Genomic DNA, 17584 nt, shown 5'->3' with positions numbered 1-17584 from the left:
TAGGTAACAATTTCAAAAACACAAAAAAATATACCATTTTGGTAATGTTATTCTATTTCTTCATTTTGCTTGTTTTGCATCCATTTTAGGGTTTTCTACGTAAAACACCGAAAAGACACGTTTTCAGTAATTTTGTTTTGGATTCTCATATAGATTGACTTCCTTGGGTTTTATCGTGTTGGTTCCTAACATGCTGAAAAACACTCATAAGACAGTTTTCTGGCAAAGACGTTTAATTTCCCCATATAGGTGGCTTTGCATGCACTTTAGGGGTTTAGTACATAACAGTCCAAAAAAAAAAAGCTAAATTTAACTTTTTTGATAATGTCCTTATTTCATATAATTTCCTGAAATTTTCCCGATTTTTAGCACCTCGTTACCTGTGAAGATGAATAAGAATGAAAAAAAAATATTGTATTTTTTTTTCTCAATAAACAGTGTAATTTGTGGCCTTTAGGTTTTTCGTACTTAATGAATTTAAAAGCACTAATAATACACGTTTCTCGTCATGTCCTTTCATTTCCCAAAAATGGGGTTCTTTGCATGTATTTAAGCGTTTTCATTGGTAACATGATCAAAAACACTCAAAATACATGTTTTTGGTAATGTTATTCTGTTTCACCATAAATTGTATTTTGCATGCATTTTAGTGTTTTGGTATATAAGGAGCTCAAAAACACTTAAAGGTAAGTTCTTGTTAAAAATTGGTTTTATTCCAATGTAATGTGATTGCCCTGCTTTTTAGTGCTTTATTGCCTAACACGCTCAAAAACACTCAAAAGACATTTTTCTGGTAATGTCATTTTTTTCCCACATAAAGCTGGTTTTGCATGTAATTTGGGGTTTTGGTAACTAAGGATGTGAAAAGCACTCAAAATACACGCATTAAGTAAGATGGTTCTGTTTCTCAATTAAGAGTTTTGTTCCAGAGTTTAAGCATTTTGGAATGTAAGAAACTTCTCTATATACACAAGTTTTTGCGTTTTTTGCCTTGTAGTTCTTGTGAAACTATAAAACACTCATTATACACGTTCCTCGTAATGTCCTTTTGCTTCCCAATATAGAATGCTTTCCATCCATTTTCGTGTTTTTTGTAGGTAACAATTTCAAAAATGCTCAAAATATACCTTTTTGGTAATGTTATTTCATTTCTTCATATTGGTTGGTTTGCATCCGTTTTAGCGTTTTTCTATGTAAAACACCGAAAAGACACATTTTTAGTAATTTTGTTTTGGATTCCCATATAGATTGACTTCCATGTTATTTATCGTGTTTGTTCCTAACACGCTGAAAAACACTCATAAGACTGTTTTCTGGCAAAGACGTTTAATTTCCCCATATATGTGGCTTTGCATGCACTTTAGGGGTTTGGTACATAGCAGTCCGATAAAAGCTAAATTTAACTTTTTGGGTAATATTTTTATTTCACATAATTTCCTGAATTTTGCCCGAATGTTGGCATGTCGGTACCTGTGAAGATGAATAAGAAAGAAAAAAAATATTGTATTTTTTTTTATTTATTTATTGTTTCTCAATAAAGAGTGTTATTTGTGGTTTTTAGCTTTTTGGTAATTTATGAACTTAAACACACTCATAATACATGTTTCTCGTAATCTCCTTTCTTTTCCCAAAAATAGTGTTCTTTGCATGTATTTAAGCGTTTTTATTGGTAACATGATAAAAAACACTCAAAATACATGTTTTTGTTAATGTTAATCTTTTTCACCATAAAGAGTGTTTTCAATGCGTTTTAGTGTTTTGGTATATAAGGAGCTCAAAAACACTTATGGGCAAGTTCTTGGTAAAAATTCGTTTTCCTCCAATGTAATGTGATATCCCTCTTTTTTAGTGCTTTATTGCCTATCACGCTCAAAAACACTCAAAAGACACTTTTCTGGTAAAGTCATTTTTTTTATCCAAGTCTATTTTTGCATGTAATTTGGGGTTTTGGTAACTAAGAATGTGAAAAGCACTCAAAATACACGCATTTATTAAGGTTTTTCTGTTTCTCAATTAGGAGTGTTATACATGAGTTTTAGCATTTTTGTATCTTGGAAACCTCTCCATATACACGAGATTTTGCGTTTTTTGCCTTGTGGTTCTTTTGAACTATAAAACACTCATTATACACTTTTCTTGCAATGTCCTTTTGTTTCCCAATATAGGGTGCTTTACATCAATTTTCGCGTTTTTTTTTTGTAGGTAACAAGATGAAAAACACTCAAAATATATCTTTTTTAGTAACGTTTTTCTATTTCTTGATATTAGTTGCTTTGCATCCGTTTTAGCGTTTTTCTACGTAAAACACTGAGAAGACACGTTTTCAGTAACTGTTTTGGATTCCCATATAGAGTGAGTTCCATATTATTTATCGTTTTGGTGCCTAACATGCTAAAAAACACTCAAAACACAGATTTCTGGTAAGGTCGTTTAATTTCCTCATATAGGAGGCTTTGCATGCACTTTAGGGTTTGGTACATAACAATCCGAAAAAAAAGCTGAAATTAACTTTTTTGATAATATTTTTTTTATCATATGATTGCCCTCAATTTTCACAGAATTTTGGCATCTCGGTACCTATGAATATGAATAACAAAAAAAAAAAAAATTACTATTTTTTTAATTTTTTTTTATTTTTTTATTTTCTAAATGAAGAGTGTTATTTGTGGGTTTTTAGCTTTTTGGTACTTAAGGAACTTAAAAAAACACTCATAATACACGTTTCTCGTAATGTCCTTTTGTTTCCCAAACATAATGTTCTTTCCATGTATTTAAGCGTTTTTATAGATAACATGATCAAAAACACTCAAAATACATGTTTTTGGTAATGTTATTCTGTTTCTCCATAAAGTTTGTTTTGCATGCGTTTTAGCGGTTTGGTATTTAAGCAGCTCAAAAACACTTAAAGGCAAGTTTTTGGTATAAATTGGTGTTATTCCAATGTAATATGATTGCCCTGCTTTTTAGTACTTTGCATTTTGGATACCAAAATTGCTTATCACGCCGAAAAACACTTAAAAGACACTTTTCTGGTAATGTCATTTTTTTCTCACATAAAGGTTATTTCGCATGCAATTTGGGGTTTTGGTAACTAAGAATGTGAAAAGCACTCAAAATACACGCATTTAGTAACGTTGTTCTGTTTCTCAGTTAAGAGTGTTATTGATGAGTTTCAGCATTTTGGTATCTAGGAACCTTCTCCATATACACGAGTTTTTGTGTTTTTTGCCTTTTGGTTCTTTTGAACTCTAAAAAAAAAACTCATAATACACATTTGCCAAAAACGTGTATTTTGAATGTTTTTCAGCTTTTTTCGTACCAATACGCAAAAATTCATCCATTTCACCCTTTATAAGGTAAAGAGACGACATTCCCAGAAAAAAATGTTATTTCGGGGCCTTTCAGCGTTAGCCACCAAAACTCTAAGGAGCATGGAAGACACTATATAAAAATCAAAACAACATTGTCAAAATGGTGTCTTTTGAATGTTTTTGAGCTTCTTACATTCCAAAATGCTAAAACGCGTGCACAATAGCCTTTATCGGGAGACATTACCAAAAACGTATGATATAAGCGTTTTCCAGCTTTTTAGAAACCAAAACGCCTAAATGGTGTTCTAATCACGTGTTTCAGTATTTTATTACCTAAGAAGCTCAAAAACACTTATAATATACGTTTTTGGTAATGTTGTTGTTTTTATATATGGTATTCAGTATAGATTGTTGTACCTAACATGAGGAAAAAAAACATTTGTTTGGTTAATTTGTGTGCATTTTGGCGTTTTCATACCCAACAAGCTCAAAAACACTCAAAACACACATTTTTGGTAATGTTCTATTTCACCATAAAGGATGTTTTGCACGCTTTTTAGAAATTCGGTATGTAAAAGGCTCAAAACATTCAAAAGACACGTTTTCGATGTTTCATATATTTTTTTTCCTATATAGAGTTCTCCATGTTTTTTTTTTTTTTTGTGGGGTTGGTTTCTAATATGGTCAAAACACTCAAATAACACGTTTCCGGTAATATAATTTCTTCACATCAAATAGTGTGCTATCTGCATTTTGGCGTTTTGGTACCTAATGATCGGGAAAACTCTCAAAAGACGAGTTTATAATAATGTTGTCCTCTTTCTCCATAAAGGGTGTTTTTCATGCGTTTTAGAGTTTTAGTACGTAAGAAACTGAAAAACACTCAAAAGACAAGTTTTTGTTAATATTGATTGCTTTTCCTATACAGGTTCTCTTGCATGCACTTTGGTGTTTTTGTATCTAAAAAGCTCAAAAACACTCAGCATACAAGTTTTTCATAATGTTGGTCTGTTTTTTTTTTTTTTTTTTATATATGGTGTTCACTAGGCTTTTAGGCGTTTTGGTACCTATCATGGGAAAAAAAAACTTATAAAGTACGCTTTTGGTAATGTTGTTTTCTTTCTGCAAATATAGTATTATTCACGTGTTTTAGACTTTTGGTATCTATGAAGCTGAAAAAGACATAATACACCTTTATGTTAATATCGTTTCTTTACATCAAAATACTCAAAACACAGATTTCTGGTAAGGTCGTTTAATTTCCTCATATAGGAGGCTTTGCATGCACTTTAGGGTTTGGTACATAACAATCCGAAAAAAAAGCTGAAATTAACTTTTTTGATAATATTTTTTTATCATATGATTGCCCTGAATTTTCCCAGAATTTTGGCATCTCGGTACCTATGAATATAAATAACAAAAAAAAAATTCCTCTTTTTTTATTTTTTTTAATTTTTTTTATTTTCTAAATAAAGAGTGTTATTTGTGGGTTTTAGCTTTTTGGTACTTAAGGAACTTAAAAAACACTCATAATACACGTTTCTCGTAATATCCTTCTTAATACATGTTTTTGTACCCTAAATGAGGAAAGGAAACGCGATTTCCAGAAAAGTGCCTTTTGAATGTTTATTGGCGTGCTAGGCACCAAAACGCTAAAAAGCATATAAAGCACCCTATAAAGGACCTATATAGGGTAATTTCCATACATTTTGGAGTTTTGTTACCTAACAAGCTAAAAAAAATCTCAGAACATACGTTTTTGCTAATATTGTTTTGGACGCCTTTTATCGTTTTGGTACGTAAAAAGCTCAAAAAACGCTCGATTTTGTTAATGTTATCTTGTTTTCCCATATAGGGTGTTTTCCTTGCTTTTTTTTAGCGTTTTGCTGCGTAATACGCTCAAAACACCTAAATAACAAGTTTCTGGTGGTTTTGCTACTGGTTTTGTTAATGTTTGTTTTTTTATTTCTCTCTCTCATATAGAGTAATATTCACGTGTTTTAGCGTTTTGGTACATAAAAAAAATAAAAATAAAAACACTCATAATACACGTTTCTGTTAATATCGTTTCGTTTCCTTAAATAGGGTTCTTTGCATGCAATATGAGGTCTAGTACCTAACAAGTTAAAAGACACTATAATAAGAATTTTTTGCTAAAGTTTCCCATAAATGTTTCTTTGCTCACATTTTAGCGTTTTGTACGCTCAAAAACACTAAAAAGAAACGTTTTTGACAATATTATTCTGTTTCTCCATGAAGTTTCTTTTCTATGCATTATAGTGTTTTACTACGTAAAAAGCTGAAAACACTCAAAAGACACGTTTTTGTTTGTTTGTCCAGTATAGCTTACTTTCCATGCACTTTGGCGCTTTCGAAAACACTACTAATACATGTTTTTGTACCCTAAATGAGGAAAGGAAACGCAATTTCCAGAAAAGTGCCTTTTGAATGTTTATTGGCGTACTAGGCACCAAAACGCTAAAAAGCATGGAAAGCACCCTATAAAGGAAAACAAAACAACTTAATCAAAAACGTCTGTTTTCAGTGTTTTTGAGTTTCTTACCTACCGAAACGCTAAAAGGCACGAAAAAAAAAACATTGAGAAATAATATTATCAAAAACAAATATTTAAAAAAGCATGGAAAGCACCCTATAAAGGAAAACAAAACAACTTTACCATAAACGTGTGTTTTCATTATTTTTTACTTTCTTACGTACCGAAACGCTAAATCGCATGAAAAAAAAACGGAGAAATAATATCAAAAACAAATATTTCGAGTGTTTTTTAGTTAGTTAAGTAGAAAAACGCCAAAATGCATATATAGTATCTTAAATAGGAAAATGAAAAGACGTTACTAAAATGTGTACTATTGGTGTTTTTTTTTTTACTTATTAGGTACGAAGTCGCTAAAATGCATGAATAACACTCTATATGAAATAACATTACCAAAAACGTATATTTTCAGTGTTATCACATTGTTATGAATGAAAACGCCATAATGCATGTAAAGCCCCCTATTTGAGGAAAGGAAACGAGATTTCAGAAACGTGTCTAAAATGTGTTCTTCAGCGTGTTAGGCACAAAATGCTAAAAAGCATACAAATCACCTGATTTGGGAATACAAAACAACATAAAGAAAACGTTTCTTTTGAGTGTCCTACGTACCAAAACGATAAAAAAATAAAAACATAGAAAACATCCTTTATGGAGAAACAGAATAACATTACCAAAAACAAGTATTTTGAGTGTTTTGTAAGATTGTTACGTAAAAAACGCCTAAATGAATCGAAAATACCCTATATGGGAAAAATGGTCATTACGAGAAACGTGTATTATGAGTGTTTTTGACCTTCTTAGTATCAAAAGGGTAAAACGCATGAATAACACCCTATATGGAGAAATAGATATATGAAACGACATTAAAAACGCATAAAAATACCCTATATAGAGAAACAGAATACATTTACCAAAAACGTGTATTTTGAGTGTCTTTGAGCGTATTATGTACAAAATCGCCTATCATCAAACAAAACACCCTGCATATGGAAATGAAACGACATTACGAGAAACGTTTGTTATGTTATTTTTTTTTATTACTTTCTTAAGTACAAATCAGTAAAAAGCTTCAATAGTCCTCTGAAGAAAAAAAACAACCTTACCAAAAACGTGTATTTTTTTACATTGATAATTACCAAAACGCCAACATGCATGTAAAGCAACCTATATGAAGAAACGAAACGAAAACACTAGAAAATTGTCTTTTGTTATTTTTTTTGTTCGTGTTAGGCACCAAATCAGTAAGAAACAAGGAAATCACCCTATAGGGGAATACAAAACAACTTTACTAAAACGTGTCTTTGGAGTGTTTTTTTTTTTTTAGGTTCTTACGAACTAAAATGTCAAAATACATGCAAACACCCTGTTAGGTACCAAAGCACCAAAAACACCCTATATGAGGAAATGAAAGGACATAACAAAAAACGTGTATTATGATTTTTTTTTCTAGCTTCTTAGGTACCAAAACGCTAAAATAAATGAGTAGCACACTGTATGGAGAAAGAAAAACAAATTACCAAAATCGTGTAATTTGAATGTTTTTCACATTGTCAGGTAGCAAAACACCATAATGCTTGCTCGCTATACGAGAAAATTTAACAATAATGTAAGAAATGAGTTTTTATGTGTTTTTCACATAAATGCTAAATAGCATAGAAAGCACCTTATATAGAAATGCAAAATAATAAGCATGTCTTTTAAGTGTTTTAAACTTTTTACGTACCAAAACGCTAAAACACGTGCAACAAACACGAATAACCTTACCAAATAGAAAAAGCTTATCAAAAACGTGTATTTTGAGTCTTTTTGAGTCTGTTATGTACATCATATTAAAAATGCATGTAAAGCACCCTGTATGGGGAAACGATAGAACATTACGAGAAACGTGCATTGTCAGTGTTTTGAGTCTCTTAGGTACCAAACACTAAACCGCTTGAATGAAAACTGAATATATCCTATATTTCTTAATAGAGAAACAGAACATCACCAAAAACGTGTTTTTATTTATTTATTTTTTTTTTACCTTGTTATGTACCAAAACGTCAAAATACATACGAAGCATCCTATATGGGGAAATAGAAAGACATTAGGAGAAAAAAAATTTATTAGTGTTTTTGAGCTTCCTAAGTACCAAAACGCTAAAACGCATGAATAGCACCTTATATAGAGAACAAGAACAACATTACCTGAAACCTTTATTTTGAGCGTTTCTCATATTATGTAGCAAAACATCATAATGCATGCAGATCCCTATATGAAAAAGCAAAACTATATTACAGGAAACGTGTCTTTTGAGTGTTTACTTGAGTGTTAGGAATCAAAATGCTAAAAAGCATTGAAAGCACCCTATTTGGCAATATAAAATAACATTACCAAGAAAGTATCTTTAGAGTGTTTTTGACCTTCTTACGTCCGAAATCGCTGAAACGCATGCAAAACAACCTTTACGGAGAAACAGAATAACATTACCAAAAACTTGTATTTTGATTGTTTTTGTGCTTGTTAAGTATAAAAATGACAAATTACACGCAAAGCATCCTACATGGAGAAAAGAAAGGACATTACGAGAAAAGTGTATTATGAGATATTTTGAGCTTTTTAGGTACTAAAACTCAAAAACACGTGGTTAGCACTTTATATGGAAAAACATGTCTACCGAAAACTTTTACTTAAACTTTTTTTCATAATGTTAAGTACCAAAAGTCAAAATACATTGGAAGCCCCCTTTATAGGGAAACGAAACGACATTATCATCAACGTGTCTTTTCAGTGTTTTTGAACGTGTTAGACACCAAAACGCTAATAAAAGCATGGAAAGCGCTCTATAAAGGAATACAAAACAACATTACTAAAAACGTGTTTTATAGGTTCTTATGTACAGAAAGGCTAAAACCCAAGCAAAACACCCTTTATGAAGAAGCGAAATAAATATTTCGTTGATAAACTACATTCAGGACAGTTAGGGAACATCACTTAGAGAAGAATAAGATCACAGAAAAATGGTCCTAAATGGATGACTGAGGTTAAAACACTACATAGGGCGAAAGAGAAGTATATATGAGATTAAAGACAGGGGAAGTGGTTTTAAGGCCATAATATAATGAATTAGAAAAGTCAGGAGTTTAACAAGGAAAGCTAAAAATAGTTATGAACTAAAGGTAGCCAGCCAAGCGAAGATGGACCCCAAGGGATTTTATCAGGCATATAAGACGAAGAATAGAGAAACAATAGTTCCTTAAAGACAACAGAATGGGAACTGCTTAGTTGTTGAGAGGAGATTAGTAAAATTGTGAACGAGTACTTTTTAACTGTCTTTGCCCAGGAAAACATGCAGAATTTGCCGAATAGTGAGAAGATATTTAGAATAGAAGAGAATGAGAAGCTGACAGATATTACCATAACTAAAGAGATAGTGGAACAGGAGATAGATAAGCTGAAAAGTTCAAGTCACCAGGACCAGATGAAATATTTTCCAGAGTATTTAAGAGTTGGAAAAAGGTTATAAGTAATCTGGATAAGGTCATGGCCAAGCGGCAGGCGACAGAGTGTTGTAATAAACGGCTCTAAATCCGAGTGGGGTCAAGTAATTAGTGGGGTGATAAAGGGATTATTAGTATTAGGGCCGATGTTGTTTGTAATATATGTCAGTGACTTGGATAGTGGAATTAGTAGTGTTGTTAGTAAATTTGCGGATGACACGAGAGTATGTAGATTAATTAGGTCAGAATCGCATACCATCGCCTTGCAGGCAGATTTGGATAGGATGAACGAATGGACAGACAGATGGCAAATGCAATTTAATATCAAGAAATGCAAAGCACTTAGCGTAAGTAGACGAAACCCATACAGTAGTTACACAATGAACAACCAAGTTCTGGTAGGTTCAGGGTAAGAAAAAGATTTGAGATTTAAAGTTAGCTCTGAACTCCGTCTAAGAAAGCAATGCAAAGAGGCCAGAAACAAAGCAAATAGTGTATTATGATTAATTTTCAGGAGTGCTAAAAGTAAAACTCCCGAAGTAATATTAAAGTTACATTTAGCGCTGGTCAGACTTCATCTAGACTACGCTGTCCTATTCTGGTCACCACATCACAGGAAGGATAAAGGTCTATTAGAACAACTTCAAAGGAGAATGACTAAAAGGATAGAGGGGATGAGGAGTATTCCTTACGAAGCGAGATTCAAGCTGTTAAATTTACATTCTTTAGAGAGACGTAGGTTAAGAGTGGACCTGATAGAAGTCTTTAAGAGGTATATGGTTTATAACAAGGGGAACATAAGGAAAATTCTTAGAATCTGTAACCATGATAGAACAAGAAAAATAGAACATTAAGTTTTTAGGCTTGAGCCTGAAAACTTGATGTTCAAAAAGGAAACAGGAAGGAATTGGTTTTCAAATACAGTAGTAGATGATTGGAACGGACCTAGTAATCAAGCTGTTAGTGCTGAGGCATTTGGCACTGTAAGAGAAAATTACACATTTATAGATGGGGATGAAAAGTGGAAATACGTAGGCATATTTCATACAAGTACTGCCACGTGTAGGCCTGATGCCTTCTTGCATATTTACTTATTTCTTATGTTCTTATGTTCTTATTACCAAAAGCGTGTATTTTCAGTGTTTTTCAGCTCTTCCGTGAAAAATAAAATGCCAAAATGCATGCAAAGCACCCTAAATGAAGAAAAAAAAAAGCGACATTACGAGAAACGTGCATTATAAGTGTTTTTGAGATTCTTAGATACCAAAACGCTGAAACTCATAAATAACACTCTTAATTGAGAAACAGAACAACCTTACCAAATGCGTGTATTTTTAGTGTTTTTCACATTTTTGGTTACCAAAACCCCAAATTGCATACGAAACTAGCTTTATGTGGAAAGAAAAAAAAAGACATTTCCAGAAAAGTGTCCTTTGAATGTTTTTGAGCGTGTTAGGCAATAAAGCACTAAAAAGCAGGGCAATCACATTACATGGGAATAAAACCAACTTTTACCAAGAACTTGCCTTTAATTGTTTTCAGCTCCTAACATACCAAAACGCTAAAACGCATGCAAAACACCCTTTATGAAGAAACAGAATAACATTACCAAAAACATGTATTTTGAGTGTTTTTGATGATGTTACCTATAAAAACGCTTAAATACATGCAAAGAATCTTATGTTTGGGAAACGAAAGAACATTTCGAGAAACGTGTATTATGAGTGTTTTTAAGTTCTTTAAGTACCAAAAAGCTAAAACCCACAAATAACACTCTTTATAGAGAAAAAAAATCAATAAATAAATAATAAATAGGTACCGAGATGCCAAAATTCTGCCAAAATTCAGGGAAATTATGTGAAAAAAGAACATTATGAAAAAAGTTAATTTTAGCTTTTTTTTTCGGACTAATATGTACCAAACCCTAAAGTGCATGCAAAGCCACCTATATGGGAAAATTAAACGACCTTACCAGAAACCTGTCTTTTGTGGTTTTTTCAGCATGTTAGGCACCAAAACGATAAATAATATAGAAGTTACTCAATGTAGGAATCCATCACAAAATTACTGAAAAGGTGTCTTTTCAGTGTTTTACGTAGAAAAACGCTAAAACGGATGCAGACCAACGAATATGGAGAAATAGAATAACATTACCAAAAAGGTATATTTTGAGTGTTTTTGAGCTTCTTACCTTCAAAAAACACGAAAATGGATGGAAAGTACTCTATGTTGGGATACAAAAGGACATTACAAGAAACGTGTATAATGAGTGTTTTATAGTTTCACATCAGCCACAAGGCAAAAATCGCAGAAACCTAGTGTATATGGAGAAGTTTCTTAGATACCAAAATGCTGAAACTCAGAAATATCTCTCTTAATTGAGAATACAGAACAACCTTACCAAATGCATGTATTTTGAGTGCTTTTCACATTCTTAGTTACCAAAACCAAAAATTGCATGCGAAACTAGGTTTATGTGGGAAAAAATTACATTACCAGAAAAGTATCTTTTGAGTGTTTTTGAGCGTGATAGGCAATAAAGCACTAAAAAGGAGGGCAATCACATTATTTGGGAATAAAACCAACTTTTACCAAGAACCTGCCTTTACATGTTTTTGAGCTTCATACATACCAAAACGCTAAAACGCATGCAAAACACCCTTTATGGAGAAACAGAATAACATCACCAGAAACATGTATTTTGAGTGTTTTTGATCATGTTACCTATAAAAACTTCTAAATACATGCAAAAAACCCTATGTTTGGAAAATGAAAGGATATTACGAGAAACGTGTATTATGATTTTTTTTTAATTTCGTTATGTATGAAAAAGCTAAAACCCACAAATAACACTCTTTATAGAGTGTTTTCTTACCTAACAATGTGAAAAACACTCAAAAAGCACATTTTTGTAATCTTGTTCTTTTCTCCATATAGAGTGGTCTTCATTGTGTCAAACAGGTCTTGGTACCTTAGAAATAAAAAAAAAAACACTCATAATAAAAGTTTCTTCTAATGTCTTTTCGTTTCCCCTTGCAAAGTGTTTTGCATGCAGTTATGTTTCTTTTTTTTTTATGTAGGAAGGATACTGACCAAGGGCAACAAAAATCTAATAAAAAAAATGCCCACTGAAATGCCAGTCCCATAAAAGGGTCAAAGCAGTGGTCAAAAATTGGTGGATAAGTGTCTTGAAACCTCCCTCTTGAAGGAATTCAAGTCATAGGAAGGTGGAAATACAGAAGCAGGCAGGGAGTTCCAGAGTTTACCAGAGAAAGGGATGAATGATTGAGAATACTGGTTAACTCTTGCGTTAGAGAGGTGGACAGAATAGGGGTGAGAGAAAGAAGAAAGTCTTGTGCAGCGAGGCCGCGGAATGAGGGGAGGCATGCAGTTAGCAAAATCAGAAGAGTAGTTGGCATGAAAATATCGGTAGAAGACACCTAGATATGCAACATTGCGGCGGTGAGAGAGGGGCTGAAGACAGTCAGTTAGAGGAGAGGAGTTGATGAGACGAAAACCTTTTGATTCCACCCTGTCTAGAAGAGCAGTATGAGTGGAACCCTCCCAGACATGTGAAGCATACTCCATACATGGACGGATAAGGCCCTTGTACAGAGTTAGCAGCTGGGGGGGTGAGAAAAACTGGCGGAGACGTCTCAGAACACCTAACTTCATAGAAGCTGTTTTAGCTAGAGATGAGATGTGAAGTTTCCAGTTTAGATTGTAAGTAAAGGACAGACCGAGGATGTTCAGTGCAGAAGAGGGGGGCAGTTGAGTGTCATTGAATAAAAGGGAATTTTATATGTAAAAAGAAAAAAAATTGTTTATGGTAATAAAGGGTGTTTTGCATACATCTCAGCGTTATGGTACGTAAGCAGCTGAAAATACCCAAAAGATAAATTTTTGGTTGTCTTCTTCTCTCATATAGGTAGCTTTCTATGCTTTTTATAACTTTGGTACCTACCACGTTCATCAACTCTCAAAAGACATGTTTCTGGAAATGTCGTTTCATTTTCCCATAGATGATGCTCTGGAGGCATTTTGACGTTTTGGTACATAAAATTGTGAAAAACACTCAAAATAAACGTTTTTGGTAATGTTCTGTTTCTCCATATACAGTGGTACTAAATAGTTTTCGCGTTTGGTACCTAAGACGCTCAAATACACTAATAATACATCTTTCTCGTAATGTCCTTTATTTTATCCATATTGGGTGATTTCCATGCATTTTGGCGTTTTGTTACGTAACAATGTGAAAAAAAAACACTCAAAACATACGTTTTCGATAATGTTCTTTTGTTTCTTCATATATAATGTTATACATGCGTTGATGCATTTTGCTACCTATGAATCTCAAAACACTGAACAATGAAGTGTCTTTTTATTTCTTTTCGTATCGCCATTTAGGATACTTTGCATGCATTTTTGCTTTTTTTTATATGTAAGAAGCTAAAAAAAAAAATCAAAATACACGTTTCTGGTAATGTTATTCTGTTTCTCCATAAAATGTGCTTTGCATGCATTTTAGCGTTTTGGTACGTAAGTAGCTGTAAAAACTCTCAAAAGACACGCTTTTGGTAATGTTTTGCTTTTCCAAATAGGGAGCTTTTGTTGCGTTTTAGCGTTTTGGTATCTAATATTGTTGTGTTTCTCCAAAGAGAGTATTATTCATGCATTTTCGCGTTTTGGTACGTGAGAAGCTCAAAAACGCTCTTAATATAAGTTTCTCATAATGTCTTTGGTTACTTTGGTTACGTAACAAGCTCAAAACATTGAAAATACACGTTTTTTTGGTAATGTTATTCAGTGTTTCAAAAAAAAAAGGCGTTTTGGATGCGTTTAAGTGTTTTTGTATATATGTAGCTTATAAGCAATGAAAAGAAAAGTTTTTGTAATCTTTTGTTTTCTCCTATAGGGTGCTTCCCTTGGTTTTTAGCTACTTGGTACCTAACTCGCTCATAAACACTGAAAGGACATGTTTCTGGAAATGTTTCCCCTCCCCATATAGTATGCTTTGCATGCATTTTCGCGTTGCGGTACCTAATAACGTCAAAAAGGCCTTAAAACACAAGTTTTGGTTATTCTTGTTCTGTTTCTCCATATACAGTATTGTTAATGCGTTTTAGTGTTCTGGTACCTATGAAGCTCAATAGCACTCAAAATATACGTTTCTTTTAATGTTTTTTTTTCCCCTTCTAGGTTTATTTCCACGAATTTTATCGTTTTTGTATGTAACAGGCTCAAAATCTCTCAAAATGCATGTTTTTGGTAAAGCTGTTGAATTTCTCCATAAAGTGTGTTTTCCAACCGTTGTAGCTGTTTGGTACGTAAGTAGCTTAAAACACTTAATGTTTTCCCATTTACGGTACTTTCCATGCTTCTTAAGAGCTTTTTGTGCCTAACAAAATCATAAACTCTTAAAAGACATGTTTCTGGAAATTTCGTTTATTTTCCCCATATCGGGTGCTTTGCATGCATTTTGGCGTTTTGATACCTAACAAAGCTAAATACACTTAAAATACGCGTTTTCTTCATACAGAATGCAAATCATACGTTTTATCGTTTTGGTACCTAATAAGCTAAAAAAAAAAAAATCATAATACTAGTTTCCCTTAAGGTTTTTTCGTTTTTTATATACAGGGTACTTTATATGCATTTTGACGCTTTTGTACATAACAAGCTGAAAAATCACTGAAAATGCTCTTTTTTGGTAATGTTTTTGTTTCTGCATGAAGGGTGTTTTGCATGTTTTATCGTTTTGGTACATTATGAATTTAAACACTTCCAAACACGTGAAAAGTCACGTTATTTCTTTTTCCCTTCCAACATAGTGCTCTTTTCATACTTCTTAGTGTTTTGGTGCCTAACACGTACAAACACTCTCTAAAGATAGGTTTCTTTTAATGTCGTTTTGTGTCGTCTTTTAGAAGTCTTTGCATGTATTTTTGCGTTTTGGTACCTAATAATATGAAAACCACTCAAAATATATATTTTAATTCGTGTTGTTTTGTTTCTCCATATAGAATACTATTAATGTGCCTTTGTGTTTCGTACCTAAAAAGCTGAAAAGCTCTTATAATACACGTTTCTCGAAATGTCTTCGTTTCCCGGCATAGGGAACTTTGCATACATTTCGGCATTTTTCTACTTACATACCTCAAAAACACTGAAAATATAGTTTTTTTTTGTATTGTTATTTTGTTTCTCCATAAAGCATGTTTTGCGTCTGTTCAAGCATTTTGATATAAAAATAGCTCAAACACACTAAAAAAAATACTATTTTTTGGGTAATTTTGTTTTGTATTCCCATATAGGATGTTTTCCATTTTTATTTTTTTAGAGTTTGGTGCCTAACACGCTCATAAACACTCAAAATTCACGTTTCTGGAAATTTCGTTTCGTTTCTCCCATAGATTGCACTTTGCATGAATTTCGACGTTTTGTTACATAACATTGTGAAAACAAACAAAATACACGTTTTTATTAATGTTGCTCTGTTACTCCATATAGAGTGGTATTCATGCATTTTCGTATTTTTCAACCTAATAAGGTCTAAAACACTTACAATATACGTTTCTCGTAATGTCTTTTCGTTTCCCCATATTGGGAACTTTACATGAATTTTGACAATTTTTTACGTAATTAGCTTAAAACATTAAAAATACACGTTTTCCCGTTTCTCCATAAAAGATGTTTTGCATGCGCCTTTGCGTTTTAGTATGTAAGTAGCTCTAAACAATGAAAATACTTTTTTGTAATGTTTTGTTTTCCCATGTATGGTTCTTTCCCTGCTTTTTAGCGTTTTGGTACCTAATACGCTTACAAACACTGAAAAGACACGTTTCTAGAAGTCGTATTTTCCCTCATATGTGATGTTTTGCATGCATTTTAGCGTTTTTGTTTCTCCATATAGAGTGCTATTCATTCGCTTTAGCGTTTTGGTACCTAATAAGTTGAAAACACTCATACTGCACGTTTCTCGTAATGTACTTTCGTATCCATATATAGTGTACTTTGCATGCATTTGGCGCTTTTGTACGTGACAAGCTTAAGAAATAAAATGAAATACTAGTTTCTGATAAGGTTATTTGTTTTTTCCATTAAGGGATTTTTGCAAGCTTTTTAGCGTTTTTGTACGTTAGTAGCTGAAAAATACCCCCAAAAATACGTTTTTTGTGGGAATGTTGTTTTTTGCTTTTCCAGTATAGGGAAGTTTTCATGCTTTTTACTGTTTTTTTGTTAACAAGTTCATATACACATATACTTGGAAATTATATAAAAGAAAAAAAAAACTGCCAAAAAACGTGTCTTTTGAGTTGTTTTTTTTCAGCTTCTTACGTACCAAGAAGGTAAAATGCATGAAAAACACCCTTTATGAAAAAACAGAATAATATCACCAAAAAGAAATCGTTTGAGAGTTTTTGAGCTTGTTAGGTAGAAAAACGCCATAATGTATGCAAAGTATTCTATATGAAGAAAGAAAAAGACATTACGAGAAACGTGTATTATGAGTAAATTTGAGCTTCTTAGGTAGCAAAATGTGAAAACGCATGAATAGCACTCTGTATGGATAAACATAACAACATTACCAAAAACGTGTATTTTGAGTGTTTTTTCATATTGTTAGTTGCCAAAAAGCCAAAATGTATGGAAGCCCACTAACTAACAAACAAAACTAAATTTAATAAAACGTGTCTTTTGAATGTTTATGAAACTGCTAGGTATCAGAATGCTAAAAAGCATGGAAAGATCACCATATGGGAATAAAAAACTTTATCAAAAACATGTCTTTTCAATCTTTTTGTGCTTACGTACCAAAACGCTAATACGCTTGCAAAACACTCTTTATGGAGAAACAGAATAAAATTGCCAAAAACAAGTATTTTATGTGTTTATGAGCTTGTTACGTAGAAAACGCAAAAATGCATGCAAAGTAACCTTTATGAGGAAATGAAACGATGTTTCCAGAAACTTGTCTTTTGAGTGTTTAGATACTAAACCGATATAAAGCTTGCAAATCACTTGATTTGAACAACAAAACAACACTAAGGAAAACGAGTCTTTTAAGTGTTTTTGAGCTTATTACATACCAAAAACCTAAGCCGGATGCAAAAAAAAAAAAAAAAATCTTCATGGAAACATAATAACATTACCAAAAACTTGTAATTGCATTACCAAAAACTTGTACCAAAACATTACCAAAAACTTGTAATTCTTATTGTTAAGTACACATGCAA

The sequence above is a fragment of the Scylla paramamosain genome, chromosome 15 (genome assembly GCF_035594125.1).
Source record: "Scylla paramamosain isolate STU-SP2022 chromosome 15, ASM3559412v1, whole genome shotgun sequence".
NCBI lineage: Eukaryota > Metazoa > Arthropoda > Malacostraca > Decapoda > Portunidae > Scylla > Scylla paramamosain.
Note: the sequence above shows the minus strand (reverse complement) of the source record.